Source organism: Gymnoscopelus braueri (assembly GCF_963280865.1).
Source record: "Gymnoscopelus braueri genome assembly, chromosome: 1".
Classification (NCBI taxonomy): Eukaryota; Metazoa; Chordata; class Actinopteri; order Myctophiformes; family Myctophidae; genus Gymnoscopelus; species Gymnoscopelus braueri.
In genome coordinates, this window is record NC_137603.1 from 6,428,461 (window position 1) to 6,444,412 (window position 15,952).

At 41.0% G+C, this 15,952-nt stretch overlaps 1 long non-coding RNA gene across 1 annotated transcript in view; it reads left to right on the forward strand.

Moving 5' to 3' along the window:
* LOC308089856 overlaps positions 1-15,952 on the forward strand; it is a 390,353-nt gene that overhangs the window by 104,429 nt on the left and 269,972 nt on the right. The gene's annotated exons all lie outside the window — the stretch shown is intronic.

Consider the following 15,952-nt stretch of genomic DNA (forward strand, 5'->3'; position numbering starts at 1 on the left):
TGTGCGCGTGCGTGCGTGCGAGCGTGCGGGCGGGCGGGCGAGCGAGAGAGAGAGAGAGAGGTCAAAGTGCACATTATGTTATAACGGACATGTTTATAGTTTGCACATTACCATATTGTACACAGTATGTCATCATAAGGAGAAAATGCTCTTCCAGGCCTCCCACTGTACGCCACATTCTAACATAGAACTCATATAAACCTTTATTGATCCCCAGAGGGAAATTCAACAGCAGCAACCAGGGTGAAACACAAGAGAGGTACAGTTTGACATGTTGGTTAATGATTCCCTTCCCATGTAAGATTATAGCTTATGGAAATGTTGACAAACCCCACAACAAAGGGACTAAAGAACTGTGCAGTGTTCTTGATATCTATCTATGCACTCAATAATGACGGCATGGATTAAAGCAAAATAAAATGTCACGACTGAAAGAAAATGTGTAGGCCTAATATGGCCAAGTCCTAATGTGTGATTTGTGAAACAGTGTGAGCTTTGTATGTGGATATTAATCTGATCCACAAGCTCACAATCACCTGTGAAGAACTAATTATGTAAACATTTAGTATAAATGGCATGAATGCTTTATATGTCATCATTAATTGTGGTTCGCCAGTGCGCTCAGTGCTATATATCCGAACGCAATCTATAATGACTGTGACCAAAGCTCACACCTCATCACATCGCCTAGCATTATGTGAGCTTGTAGATGTATAAAACAGGGCTTAATTGGTCAATGTATATGTATATACATTTAAATAACTTAAGTTTGATTCGATGAATGTCTGTTTTGTAATCTTGCATTAAATACACAGAATATCTGTACTGTACGTAAGTATGTACATCTGTAATCTACATATCTCGAGAGCCGCTCAACCGCCCGACTTCAAATTCGACACACGCGGTGCAGACGACCTGAGGGAGAGCAGTGCCCGGCGTCGAGTCGGCCGGATAGGCGGTTGTCCAGAACCGCCAGAAAAGACTCAACCAAACCAAAATAGCCAATTGATTGCCATGGCAACCCCAGCCTAATATAAGCTTGATTTGCCAAATCCCCCACACCTGTCCAATTCCCCACACCACACCTGCCATTTAATTACTAAAGGCTGGTGCATGCTACCATCTTCGGTGGTCACCTTATCACCCCGGTGGTTTGAAAACTACAACATGACGTCACTGAGCCGCGGTGATAAGCGACTCACCGCTCACCCTGAAAGTCAGTCCACCTTCCAGAGTCAGTTTGCACTCTTCTCACACTCTTCACACATTCTCCACACAGACATTTACCACTGCACAAGAACTTTCCAGAACCGCCGATCCCCCCCATATGCCCATATATGGGTATGCCCATATATGGCCATATAGGCCTAAATGAATAATGTGAAATGAATATCAGGGATCTCCATATATGTGCTCAAAAGGGACAAGGACAGACAGATACAGAGATCTCCATATATGGGCATAAAAGGTACACAGACAGACAGACAGACGGTTACAGCGGGTACTCTGACAGGTATAATGGGTATTGCATAACAGGGTGGGGCATGCGTTCCCTATTTGCATCGTTCCCCACTTGCATCATAATCCCGAGTAGGCCGGACGGTGCCCCGGGCACAGGTCTAGTAATGATTTAAGTCACTAGTAACTGTTAGTAGAATAATGGCAGAGGAGTATTAAGTACAATATTTGCCACTGAGGAGAAGAAGCATTAAAAATATATATATTTATACGGAAGTAAAGTAAAAGCAACAAACTAGAATGCAAGGTTTTCAATGCAAGGCTTGTTGCTCAGATCTTTGCAATACTCAATTGTTCCAGAGGGTGGAGCCAGAGCACTAGTAACTACTCAATTCCTCTTCTTTCCATTCTCAGATGCTCCTGCTAGGACACAAGCATGGCGTCATGGTGTGTTTGATTGATTGATTGATGTAGTTTATTTAGTAAGACATGAGAATAGTACATGACAGTACATAACAGTTGGAAGTACAAATTCACAATACAAGGTCTACTAAACTGGAACTCTCATTAAGCACGCAGCTTTAAGATGAGAACCCCATGCACACAAATCATGATGACATATAAGAGGCAGACAGATATACACACACTACTATACAGAATGTCATACAATCAGCTTTCAGGTTACTGGTATGAAGAGAGAAAAAAATATATATATATATACAAAAGAGGAAAATGAAGGAGGGGGGGTAGGGGGGGTAGGTTAAGACTTAGACAGGGGCCATTTTCGAATTGCAGCCTCCTGAACTTGATGTTTGTTTGATTGATTGAATACTTTATTAACAGTTTGCCCAAAAAAAAGCACATAAGTACAGTTCTATTCAAAAAGATGCTAAAAAGGATTAAACCCTAGAAAGCCCTATGGCTTGTTTCCATTAAAAACCATGGATGCATGCATGGTCCGCTTAGCATGTGCTCTGCATGTCTAACTGTAGAGTAGACATACATACCTGGACGCCTCATTGGCCTCGCTCTGGGGCATCTAAATGTACTCAAGTACTGTACTTAAGTACAATTTTGAGTTTCCTTTTTTTTTTTCTTTACTGGAGTATTTCCAGTTTTCAATACTTTTACTTCTACTCCACTACATCTCAGAGGCAAATATTGTACTTTTTACTCCACTACAATTATTTGAAAACTTGAGTTACTAGTTACTTTGTAGATTTTGATCATTCGGCCTATAGAGCACCGAAGTCTGACGTAATTTACACATCCTACCTGGTTCGCGGTTTTCCACCCCTGTTCTGAATTCCCATAGACGTGTTTAATATCGCGTCAAATAAGACCTGTGTTCCAAAAATAAACTAATGATCCTGGCGGTTTGACTCTTATGGATATGAAGCATCAACTGACGGTGAGAAAACGCTAATGTTACTTCCGCCGAATTAGTTACATTTTCGCCAGAAACAGACTGTATCAAATATAAGTGACTGACTATCATAAACGATATAGAACCTCCTCCCTGACAATATCGCAGAGACAGTTTGTTTATTTTTGGACCACAATTCTTATATGAGACGATTCTAAGATGACCCAATGTTATTCTACATAGAGAAATTACCTTACGAACCAGGGGATGAACGAGTGACGTCAGGACTTCTGTACTCTATTACAAAACATACAGCACATTATTAACCACTTCAGCCCTAGCCTTATTCCACACCATAGACCCCGCCCACTCTCTTAGTGGACTGCACACAGCTTCAGGCTACTTCAGCCCTACAGTATATACTTTGGCTATTTTCAAAAGATGTTTATACATTTTTAACTTGTGAAATGTTTTTTTTAGGTTTGGTACTTTAAGTATATTTTTATGTCCAGGAAATTCCAGGCCTGGTGCTCATACATGTGCTCATGCTTCAACGTACATTATCAGAAATCTCAGTTGTTGTTTTTTCTTTTTTTGCAAACATTTCAATAGGCCTACAGCAATGCACTGATATTAAAAAGAAAATGTACTTTGTAATTTGTATTTTTGAATACTTAAGTTAAACACAATCATTTAAAAAAAAGTACTCCAGTACTTTAACTCAAGTATAAATTTGATTGAGCAACTTCACTTTTTGTGGAGTAATATTTGACCGGGAGTACTGGAGTTGAGTACTTTGTCCTCCACGGACCCTAGTTTAAGTGGTTAAGTTGTAATGCTGTGCTCTGCTCACATATTAACTAAAGTAAAGTCATGGCCCAGTAACTGAAAAAGTCATTAGTCTGTTAAAAAGGGCTCCATATTGATTCTTAATGTGACTAGTCAAATTTCTACTTTGTTCTTATTTGTCAGTATGGAAATCAGTGTTACACTAAACAGTGTGTTAAAACTTATTTTCTTGCTTTCTTAAGTATTATCCAGTCTGTGTTTGTCTTCTTTATGTAGGGTGACCATGTTTTCAACCCCCCAAAACAGGGACCCTTAAATGAATACACATATTAGAATACACACATCAGCGTTGAATTCATACACGCAATGCATTGTTCTTGTTTTCTTCTTAAAGATTTGTTTTATGGGCTTTTATTTCTAGGACAGGTAGACTGACAGGAAATGGGGAGAGAGATGGTGAGTGACACGCAGCAAAGGTTGTCGGGATCTGGACTCGAACCCCCGACACGCTGTCAGGCAGGCATTGCAGGCCTGTTCTTGTTTTCTATTGGTCAGGTGAGCATGTACATCAACAGAACACGATAAATGTCTATGCAATTGCGTAAAACCACAATAGATGTTCCTTATTGTGGTAAAAACCTGGACAATTTGGTAGTGAATGTTGAAAACCAGGACATTTTAAGTGTATTAAAGATATTTGTCGGGGACTCTGGACACACAGAATTGAAACTGGGACTATCTAAACCAGGACATGTGGTCAGCTTCATTTCTTTGCATATTTCGAGGGGTATTTTCTCACCCAGATCTTCCTATACCTCCTCCTGGCAGAAGGAAGAGCATCCTGCCGTAGCTCCCACCACTGACATCTCTTTACAATGGACTCATTCTCATGGTTGGGGGTCTTTTGCATGATTCAGCTAAACCCCCCCCCCAGAGTCCCATGGAAGACATCCCCCCTCCACTCTGTGGTTGGGGGTCTTTCGCATGATTCAGCTAAAACATTGATTCTCAGCCTTTCTAATTTCAGGGACCCTGCTGTGCAGTTTGATATGCATTAGGCCACAACGGAGCAGGAAGAGTACTGATTACTTATTGCTCCTTTAAAAAGTGATAATAGTACATTACATTAGATTGCATTGGTAGCAAGAGTAGTTATATTATAAGTTATGTTACTATATTACAATTTAAAGAATTGGGCATTTTTTATCCAGAGCCACTTAGAGTAAGCAAGGTAAACACATACATAGAATGTAGAGAGACAGTGTAGCCTCAGTCATAATCATTACATTTGCACGTATGCATCAAGTTAATTTTGTGAGACGGTGCATGCTTAAAAAGAACAGATCTACAAGCTATCAGTGCATTGTGATGATAATGTGATGATAGCTTGTAGATCTGTTAGTTTTTCCCCCTGTATGTGACAAGCTCCTAGAGTTGGAGTATGCAGGCTTCATATAGTCTCAGTCAGAACAAAGTCACATTCTTTGTAACTTATTAAGTCACTTGGATTAATAACTGTAATATTGTTTCTGTTTTGGTAAGAGTAATAAGTCACACTACTAGTTACTGGGTAAAGTAATCAGTGGTGGAAAAAGTACTCACATTTTTTACTTAAGTAAAAGTATCAATACTGCAATGTAGAAATACTCTGTTACAAGTAAAAGTCCGGAATTCTAAATTTACTTGAGGAAAAATACGGAAATATTGTATCAAAATGTACTTAAAGTACCAAAAGTAAAAGTAGTCATTATACACAATTGTCCCATTTCAAGTTTTCAAATATATGCAAATCTTTAGAAAATATCAGATCTACAAGCTCTGTAGATCGGCTATTTTCAAAATGTATAGGGCTGAAGTGGTTACAATATGTTTTGTAATAATAATCAAAATCTACAACGTAACTAGCAACTAAAGTTTTCTAATAAGGGTAGTGGAGTAAAAGTACAATATTTGGATCTGAGATGTAGTGGAGTAGGCTAGAAGTAAAAGTACTGAGAATTGGAAATACTCCAGTAAAGTTAAAAAATGGACCTAAGTACAGTACTTTAGTACATGTACTTAGTAACTTTACACCACTGAAAGTAATAATATTGCATTACATAGTAAATAGTTACTGCCCCAACACCGGTGCCCCAGACCCCCACGTTGAGAACTAGTGAGCTAAACAACCACACTCCCAGTCCCAACCCCCCATAGTCCAGGCTAAAGACCCCCCCCCCCCCCCCCCCCTCTACAGGGGTCAGTGAATAGGTCACACACAATTCAGGCCGGCCCTTTTGGACCCCTTTTGAGGTCAGCGGGGATGGGATGGGATGGGGGGATGCGTGGAAGCCGATGACACGGAGAGGCTCGTCCAATGGCAGCGGACGAGCCAGGAGGCGAGCGGAGCTGCACCGTTCCCAACATTCATAACCTGATAATGACTTTTACTGCATTGATCTGGCCTCAGAGCTTGACCCCGGTTCATCTGCACTGCAAGCCCTGGCCATCAGTCCACCCACAAACTGCCGTATTGGCAGGTGCCCCCCAAACTGAATTCCTAATCAAACACCCCCGAGAGGGGCCCCAACCCACCCCCCCGAGATAGGAGCACCCCCCCCCCACCCAGCGAGAAGTCACCTAGAACAGTGGTTTTCAACCTCTTTCATATCAAGGACCATTATTTAGTTGGCATTAGAGCCACGGACCACCATTTGATGACATTTAGCCTCTCAGACCCAAAACTTTGAATATTTTGTTATTGTTGGATAAGATTATCTCCAGAATTCCATCAATGCTGTATTGATGTGGTAGAGAGATAACAGGCAAACGTTGATCAAAGTTACTATTCTTCTATATTCTCTAATTGAATAGACTTCTTAATGAAGTAATGCAGATGTTTAACAATAATTTAACTCTTGAGAGTGTAAACTGAAATCAAATGGACCCATAAGGGTCCATTTGGTTACATTTTACAATCTCATCAGGTACAGATCTATTAGGGTCCATTTGGTTCCCTAACTGTCCATCATGTAGCTGCGGACCACCTAGAACCCCCTCAAGGACCACCTCAAGGACCACTGGTGGTCCCCGGACCACTGGTTGAGAACCAATGAACACTGTTTCCCTAACATTCGGTCCGGACCCATGTTGGGGCTGCAGAAACATTTTCAGAAATTAAAAATACAAATTTCAAGAGAATTTCATGTATTTAAAAAAAAAAGAAAATAAATACCATGAATTTTAAAAATTAAAATAAAAAAAAACTTGTGAGCTTGTAGATCTTTTATTTTCACTAGTTTGGGCTAGTTGAGATTGGTTGTATGACGGTTATTATGATCTGGTAGTGTAAGTGAAAATAGCAGTGATAGAAGAAGTACTCAGATTATTTAAGTAAAAGTATCAATAACCTTCTGTAGAGATAGTTTGTTACAAGTACAAGTTTGGTATCAAAATATACTTAAAGTACCATAACTAGAAGTACACATAATGTAGAAGGTCCCATTTCACAAGTTTTCAAATGTATAAAATGTGTACAAATCCTTTGAAAATAGTCGATCTACAAGCGATCGGCTATTATTAATTTGCCAAAATATATACTGTATATTATAGGTCTGAGGTGGTTTTGTAATAATTAGTAACTAGTAACTAAAGTTGTCAAACAATTATAGTGGAGTTAAAGTACAATATTTGCCTTTGAGATGCAGTGGAGTAGAAGTAAAAGTAAAAGTACTCCAGTGAAGTACAAATTCCTCATAATTGCACTTAAGTAGGCTACAGTACTTCAGTAAATGTACTTAGTTACTCTCCACCACTGGAAACTAGCCAATCGATGGTGCAGACACACGTGATCATTTATAAATCACAGTTGGTGTTTTAACCCTTCGGCTGGTACAATGACTGTGTATTGTGTACTGCATACCCTGTATATCGTTGCTGTCGGGCAGAAACCTCTTATCTCCACATTTTAACTTTATGTGTTTTTTCGTAAATTAACGCCCTTACTTGATCATACTACAGCGTCACACAAAAAGCATCGAAAGTAGCAGATCTACAAGCACGTTTCAGGGCTTGTAGATCTGCTACTTTTGCTATTTTTGAATTTGAATCAGTTGCGGACATATGAGGTGTACGCCCGACAGAGACGATTATACATTATGGATACCGGAATAATACCAAATATAAGAACTAAACAGTGGTGGACAGTAACGGAGTAAATGTACTTGAGTACTGTACTTGAGTACAGATTCTGAGGATCTGTACTTTACTTGAGTATTAGATTTTTTTTAATACGTATTACTCTTACTTGAGTACATTTCCAAGACAAATATTTTACTTATACTCGAGTATATTTCTAGGAAGGCTATAAAGTACTGAGTACCGTAAATTTCGGACTATAAGCCGCGACTTTTTTCCAATTTTTCGACCCTGCGGCTTATATAACGGTGCGGCTTATCTATGGATTTTTACAGCTAACGGCCACTAGGGGACCTCCTAAATCTATGGATTTTACACCCGCGGCTTATAGTCCAGTGCGGCTTATATATGTTCCAAACATTCAATTTAGCTGCTGCGGCTTATAGTCAGGTGCGGCTTATAGTGCGAAAATTACTGTACTTTTAAGCCCACTCCACATCCACAACAATGTTTTGCCATGCATGTTGCAAGGAGTTGCAACATGCAACTACTTGCAACTACTTGCAACCATTAACCCCAATGGCAGTTGCAAGGAGTTGCATCGGTGTGGTTGACCTTAAAACAGTTTTGTTGCAAGGAGTTGCGACTAGTTGCATTGTTGCGGTTTGGCCTTTAGGGTGGCTGTTTTTTTTCTTCCCTAAAATGCAATTGGCCACACTTCTGCTCTCACACTAGCCGTGTTTCTGGCTTCCCCCTCCGCTCGCCTCTTTGTTACATCTTGTATGGGTGTATAGGAGTAAAAGTATTTAGTTCTGGTTCCTCAGTCATTTCTATGTTTTTATAGGTGTTTCTGGATGGCTTTGTATAACATCTACAAGCAAGCACATCAGTGCATGCAGTGCAGGTGGTTTCAGAGAGTTACAGCACTTCTCTGAAATAAGAGTTACAAGGTCCTATAAATTCATTGTGAAAACATTACAGCGATTCATTGATAACAAAATTAAGAAATGCACTTCTACTTTTACTTTTACATGTACTTTAAGTATTTTTCAAAGCATGCACTTTGGAATACTTAAGTATATTTAAAAACAATTACTTTTTTTACTCTTACTTGAGTAACATTTTGACTGAGCTACTTTTACTTATAGTGGAGTGAATTTGGACCAAGGAGTATCTGTACTCTTACTCAAGTACTGGGGTCGAGTGCTTTGTCCACCTCTGCAGACACACGTGATCATTTATAAATCACAGTTGGTGTTTTAACCCTCTGCTGGTACAATTACTGTGTATTGGACCCTGTATATCGGCTTGTAGATCTGCTACTTTTGCTATTTTTGAATTTGAATCAGTTGCGGACATATGAGGTTTACGCCCGACAGAGACGATTATACATTTTGGATACCTGAATAATACCAAATATAAGAACTAAAACTAAAATGGATATATAATACAACACTTTGGAAGTGGCCTTTTCATAAACGTATGACACCTCATGAATATACTGTATCTCAACACATGTATCTGTTCATTTTGACACAAATTTGAATTTAGTGGTGTAAAGTAAAGTACATTTACATTGTCTATACTTTTACTTCTACTCCACTACATCTCAGAGGCAAATATTGTACTTTTACTCCACTACAATTATTTGACAGCTTTAGTTACTAGTTACTTTGTAGATATACATTATCACATCATAAAACATACATTAACCACTTTAGCCCTATTTTATACCTAGGCTATTTGAAAATAGTCGATCTACAAGCTCACAACGCGTCGTGGTGCGACGCGTTGTGAGCTTGTAGATCTGCTATTTTCAAACATTTTAGTACTTTTACTATTGGTACTTTAAGTTCATTTTGATACCAATATTTTTGTACCTTTACCCAAGTATTTTTTTTTATTCCGGACTTTTACTTGTAACAGAGTACTTCTATATTGCAGTATTGATACTTTTACTTAAGTAAAACATTTCAGTACTTTTTCCACCACTGGTTTTAGTCATAGTTTTTTGACTAAAACTCCATTTAGTTTTAGTCACATTTTAGTCACCTGAAACGTTTTAGTTCTAGTCTAGTTTTAGTCGACTAAATCTACAGTTGATTTAGTCGACTACCAAAATGTATTTTGGCGGTGCCTTGATGGGTGTCGTTATGCCTTGCCACGCGTTGTGAGCTTGTAGATCGGCTATTTTCGGAGCGTGACATCCGCACACAACCAAACATAAAATGACTTGTCTTTATAGTTCTACTGGATCTCTTCTCCACTAGATCCCTCCCTAACATTTTAGTCTAGTTTTCATTTGTCGACGAAATTGGCAGTTTATTTAGGCATAGTTTTATAGTTTATCATAGCCAAGTTTAAATGTAGTCGTCGTCAGTGAAATATTTTCGTCATAGTTTTAGTCGACCAAATGAACACTGTGTATGTGTTGTTATTCATGTGGTTATATCTTTTACCTTGACCATCGCATGCAGGCTGTTCTAGTGGGTGGGTGGGGGGGTGGGTGGGGGGTGGGCACTACAGCTGGACCTTGGTCTTCCTGCTGAATAAGGGTCCAGTGAGGGGGAAGGGGGAGGTCAAGCTCCCTCCTCCACAATACGAGACGGACATTGGATCAATATCGGCATTTACGCAGCAGCTGTCCAACAACAACGCCCGTCATTGGTTGGTTCCTCGTATATTGCTGGACTGACTTAACGGACAAGAGAGACTTAACTCATTACCGAAAGGATCATTTGTTTATTTGCATATTGTTTAATTATTTAAAGCTGTTGTAGAGACAATTGGGATGCAGTCACTCTATATGCCATTATAAAGGGGTATTTCACTTTTTTTTCCACACCCACTTGACTACTACTGCCTTTTCTGTGCACCCCAGTTTTTAAGTTCATGCTTGATTCTATATTTTAACACTGTTGGTCCTTGCGTTTGTGACTGTTTACCACGTATGGCCTGACTGTCCGCCTGTAGAGGACCAAAGCTCTGCCCAGTGCACCACATCCTTCAGTGCCCGCCGGGCATCACCTAGTGTCAGGGTCCTGGTTGAAGTGAGCGTAGCAGGATGTCTCCAGATGGGGCATGCAGCTCTGTGTAGGGACCCAGAAATAGGTCTCTGGACACAGTGGGTCTGAAGGGAGGTATACTGCCCCCCCCCCCCCCCCCCTTATAACACATATCGGGACAGGAGTGAATGTAGAATACCAGATAGTTGTGTGGCTTGGGAGACTGTTTTTGCAGCTGCCTGGTCAAGGCAATCTCCCAGAGTGCAGAGTATATACTTGAATATCCCCCCCCCCCCCCCCCCCTCCAAGCCTCCTATACAACTTCAAACGAATACAAGAACACTTGCCCCAAAACACGCTCACCCCGGGCCAAAACCGGCGACCTCAGAGAACGGTCGCTACCAGGTATTCCTAACCTTAACCTCAGTAAAACTATGCCTAAACCTAACCTTATTCCTAACCTTAACCTCAATAAAACTATGCCTAAACCTAACCTTATTCCTAACCTTAACCTCAGTAAAACTATGCCTAAACCTAACCTTATTCCTAACCTTAACCTCAGTAAAACTATGCCTAAACCTAACCTTATTCCTAACCTTAACCTCAATAAAACTATGCCTAAACCTAACCTTATTCCTAACCTTAACCTCAATAAAACTATGCCTAAACCTAACCTTATTCCTAACCTTAACCTCAGTAAAACTATGCCTAAACCTAACCTTATTCCTAAACCTAACCTCAGTTGAAGTTGCGTAGGAGGGGGGTGTGTCTGACCAAAGGAATTATGAAATATCTGAATATCGAAACAAGCAACTTAAAGCTATTTACAGATTAATGCAGCATACTGTTTTATTTTCCTTTTAATTTCTTAGTATTTCTATGTCTTTGTGTTTACATGTGTTCAGGGCTCTGACAAACGCAGGGGGAAAGCTCTAATGCAACTCGTGAGCTTGTAGATTGGCTATTTTAGCCTTTGGTGGAAACTCAGGTTCTACCTCCAGTGCAGGGCCCAAATGAGGTTCTGTGAACTTGACCTGAAACCCAGCTGTAGTGTATGGAAACAAATCCCCAACCTGAGGAATACGTGACGCGTTACGGGGCAGTTTGCTTGTAGTTCTTGTAGCCAAAAAGTGCTAATTGATGACATCAGGGATCACAATATACCTGTATATGGGCGTAAAAGGGACAGACAGACAGATATAGCGATGTGTGGATTCATAGATAGATTTCTGAACAACCGCCGATCTGACCGACTTCCCACTCACCTCATCACTCCCATCACGATGTACACCCCAAGTCGATCAGGCAGACGGTTCTAAACATGAGCGGGGGACAGGACAGACACACACACACACGCACACAGATTATGTGCATTTATAGATAGATAGATAGGTAGGTAGGTAGGTAGGTAGGTAGGTAGGTAGGTAGGTAGGTAGGTAGGTAGGTAGGTAGGTAGGTAGGTAGGTAGGTAGATAGATAGATAGATAGATAGATAGATAGATAGATAGATAGATAGATAGATAGATAGATAACAGAATAACAACAATAAAACAATAACTGACAGTGTGTGCCACAAGGTATGCTGGGAAGTCCTTCCTCGTCCAATGCCAGGACATTTCACAGCCCCCCCCCCCCCCCCCCTCTCAGGGTCTTGTCCCCAGTGACCCATGTATCCAAAACAACGTCCCAGAGGTGCTGAGGCATGATGTCTCCTTCTGGTCCCCCTGCTTGGGGGCTCGTATGGTGAGAAACGCCCGGTGTGGAGGCTCCATCTCCTCCTCCAGACCTCCACCCAGTCCAGTGGTGTAAAGTAAGGGGGGAGCCCCCCTCCCCCCTTTACTTTACACCACTGTTTTGACTACTGTATGATGTCTGTGTTGAGGTAGTTACACATTTTAAACATGGTGCACAAAATAGTTACATATAGCTCCCACGTGTAGCACATTGTAAATGTCATTGTGAAGTAGAGTAACAATTTTAACACATCTAGCATCACTATTCTGAGTCATAGTAGGCAAACATTCAGGGAAACTATGTCTGAGAATCGTGTGTGTGTGTGTGTGTGTGTGTGTGTGTGTGTGTGTGTGTGTGTGTGTGTGTGTGTGTGTGTGTGTGTGTGTGTGTGTGTGTGTGTGTGTGTGTGTGTGTGTGTGTGTGTGTGTGTGTGTGAGTGAGTGTGTGTGTGTGTGTGTGAGTGTGTGTGTGTGTGTGTGGGGCGGGGGGGGGGCACGTATTCCTATGGGCTAGGGCGTCACCTGTCAGCAGGGAGTGTTGGGCGGGAGGAGGACGAAGGCTCTACGTCCTCCCAGTAGGGGCTCCTCACTGGCAAGTGAGTCAGAAGGATACACCAGCAGTGACAACACACAAGTGTGTTTCTTAATTGTATCATGTGTATTGGTTGTTTTGACTACTGTGTGCAAACCAAACTAGAAAATACTGTTCCTGAAGAAACAGTGTGGGCTCGCTTCTTAAAGCCAAAGTGTATAGTGTAAAAAGAGGTTCCAGGCAGTGCTCTGTTTGTCTAGTGTGTAATGTAGTAGTGTGTGTGTGTGTGTGTGTGTGTGTGTGTGTGTGTGTGTCGTGTGTGTGTGTGCGTGCGTGCGTGTGCGCGTAGGCTTGGCTCCACTTGCCCAACTTGAACACCTGTTTCCATTCAACTAATTGCCATCAGTTACACACCTGCCTGCGTAGCTGAAGGTATAGTAGTTTACAAGACCAATTTTTATGCCAAGCTTGGAGGCAATTGGACAACTCGTCTGCTGTTGCATGAACAAACAGTTCAATGAGTACTTACTAGTGGCAGGTTTCGCGCCTCTTGGTTAGCACAAAGCACAAGCCAAGTCTCATAGAGCTCCACCCCGGATGGTGAATCTGTGGTTTCCTCTCCTGCTCAGGTGCCCCAGGTGGAGGGGGTGGGAGGGGTTTGCTATGATGGCGTCCAACTTCCTCGCTGTACACACCTTAGCCACCTCCTCCACTCCCTCCAGTGAGGTCCCCACGGCAGAGCCCCGCCTTCCTCACCAGTCAGTTTAGGTTGTTAGTGTCACCCGCTCTGTTGTGACCAAGGGGCCAGCTTCTGAGTTGTAAATTGAGGCTGTATAGGAAGTGACAGTTCATATGAATGGCCTGTAGTCTCGCTGTTTTACCCCTGCTGGTGTCAGATAGAATTAGGCACCATTCAAGCGGATGGGTTTTTGCCGAACTTTACACAATCTTATTACCTTAATAAACATTGTCATAAATATATATGCTTCCAGTCGTTAGTGTAAAGTCTTCTTTCAATCACCATGATATGCGTTTTGGTAAATGATGGTCCCATTTATTTTAAAATTGATGAGGGTATGCTGTAGGAGGGGCGTGGCTACCTTGTGATGATTTGATTGACAAGCTACACAACCAATAGCATTCATTCCCCACCCCCGCTCTGGTCCACTCCCAACCAATAGCATTCATTAATTTCCGGTTCCTTATTTGCATTATTTCCGACCGGATATAGAAAGATGGTGGATTTGAAATCGTTGTAGATTAGAGTAGAGATTCTCTGGGCGTCACTTTGTCCATTTCTTTTTTACAGTCTATGGTTGTGACCTCCCCCCCCCCCCCCCCCCATCTGCAACATCTTGTTGCACACATCAAAAGATCTGAGCAGTCAAGGGCCCATGGGCACTGGCCCCATTGGCCTGGTTCTTAATCCATCCATGAGATTATTTAATTAAATGGGATAAAGAGCCTGTAGCCTATAGTAAAATCCTCAGTAGGCTATGTATCCATGTGTAAGTCGAGAGTACTGATACATTATAGCTACTCTCTCAGAGTTACATTAAAGTGAGTGATATTTTAGTGTGAAATAATAGTTAAATGGTTCAATGATTCAGATTTTCAGGTCAGGATACCACTCAGTAGAGATAACTCTTACAGAGAAAACATGATAAAGGAGTTAAAATGAGCCAACCAAACTGGAACACTATAAAATTGAAGCTGATAGATGGGTTCTCTCTCCTGATTGGATAAGGTGAGAGGCAGCAGGCAGGGAGAACCCTGCCACCGAACAAAAACTCTATGTAGCAGTGATTACTATCACTATGTACAACTTTAGCTTTTTAATCTTCTTTATTTTGTTTTAACCAAATAAAGATTACATTACATGGATTTTCAGTACTCAAGTGCTGTACTTAAGTTAAATGTTGAGGTATTTTTACTTTACTGTAGTACTTCCATTTTTACTTCAACTCCACTGCATCTCAAAGGCAAATAGTGTACTTTTACTCCACGACAACTATTTGAAAACATTAGTTCCTAATTTCAATGCAACCAACTGGAGTTAAAAGACCTCTGAAAGTCTTATGTCAAAGAAATGTGACTTACGTGCTGTGCTGACAGTGTTGTGCATGTCATTGCTCGTTGCCATTCACATGGGTGGCTGTTGCATGTGCACGCAAAACATACATTAACCATTTTATAGCCGCATCACGCATTGTAAGCTTGTAGATCTGCTATTTTCAAAGGATTTTCATACGTTTTTAAAAACTTGTGAAATGGGACATTCTGCATAATGAGTACTTTCACTTTTGGTACTTTAAAGGTAGGGTAAGTGATATTTTTGGGTTAAAACAAAAAGTATTTTGTTAAAAGGTTAAAGCACTATATTCTGATAGTAATCATTGCTATAGAGTGTTTGTTCAGTAACAGGAGTCTCCTTGTCTCTCCAGCTCTTTAATAAACAGAAAATAAAATGTCCGGTAGGTGTCAAAATCTCAGCCAATCAGGAGAAAGTACCCATTTTTAAGCTTCATATTATAGTGTTCCAGTTCCAATTTTGCCTGCTCATTTCTCAGTGTCATCACTTCCAATTTCACTTGTTTAATCTATATCCTGATTGAGTTCTCTATCCTGATTGGATAACATTGGAAATGAAACTGAAACTTTAATAAAGAGGTGGAGAGACAAGGTGACTCCTTTTACTGAACAAACACTCTATAGCAATGAGTACTATCAGAATATAGAGCTATTTAACACTTATATTAACCAAAGAAAATCACTTACCCTGAAAAGTGCTTTTTTTCCACCACTGCTGCTGGTCTTTTTCCTTTTTTTTAAATGAAAGTCCACGCTGCTGCAGCTAGGGGGCGACATGTCCCCCTGTCGGAGGCTCGGAGCCTGTGGACTGTCCAGTGTCTCTCTGCCTCAGAGCCCTGAGAGAGAGAGAGAGAGAGCCGGT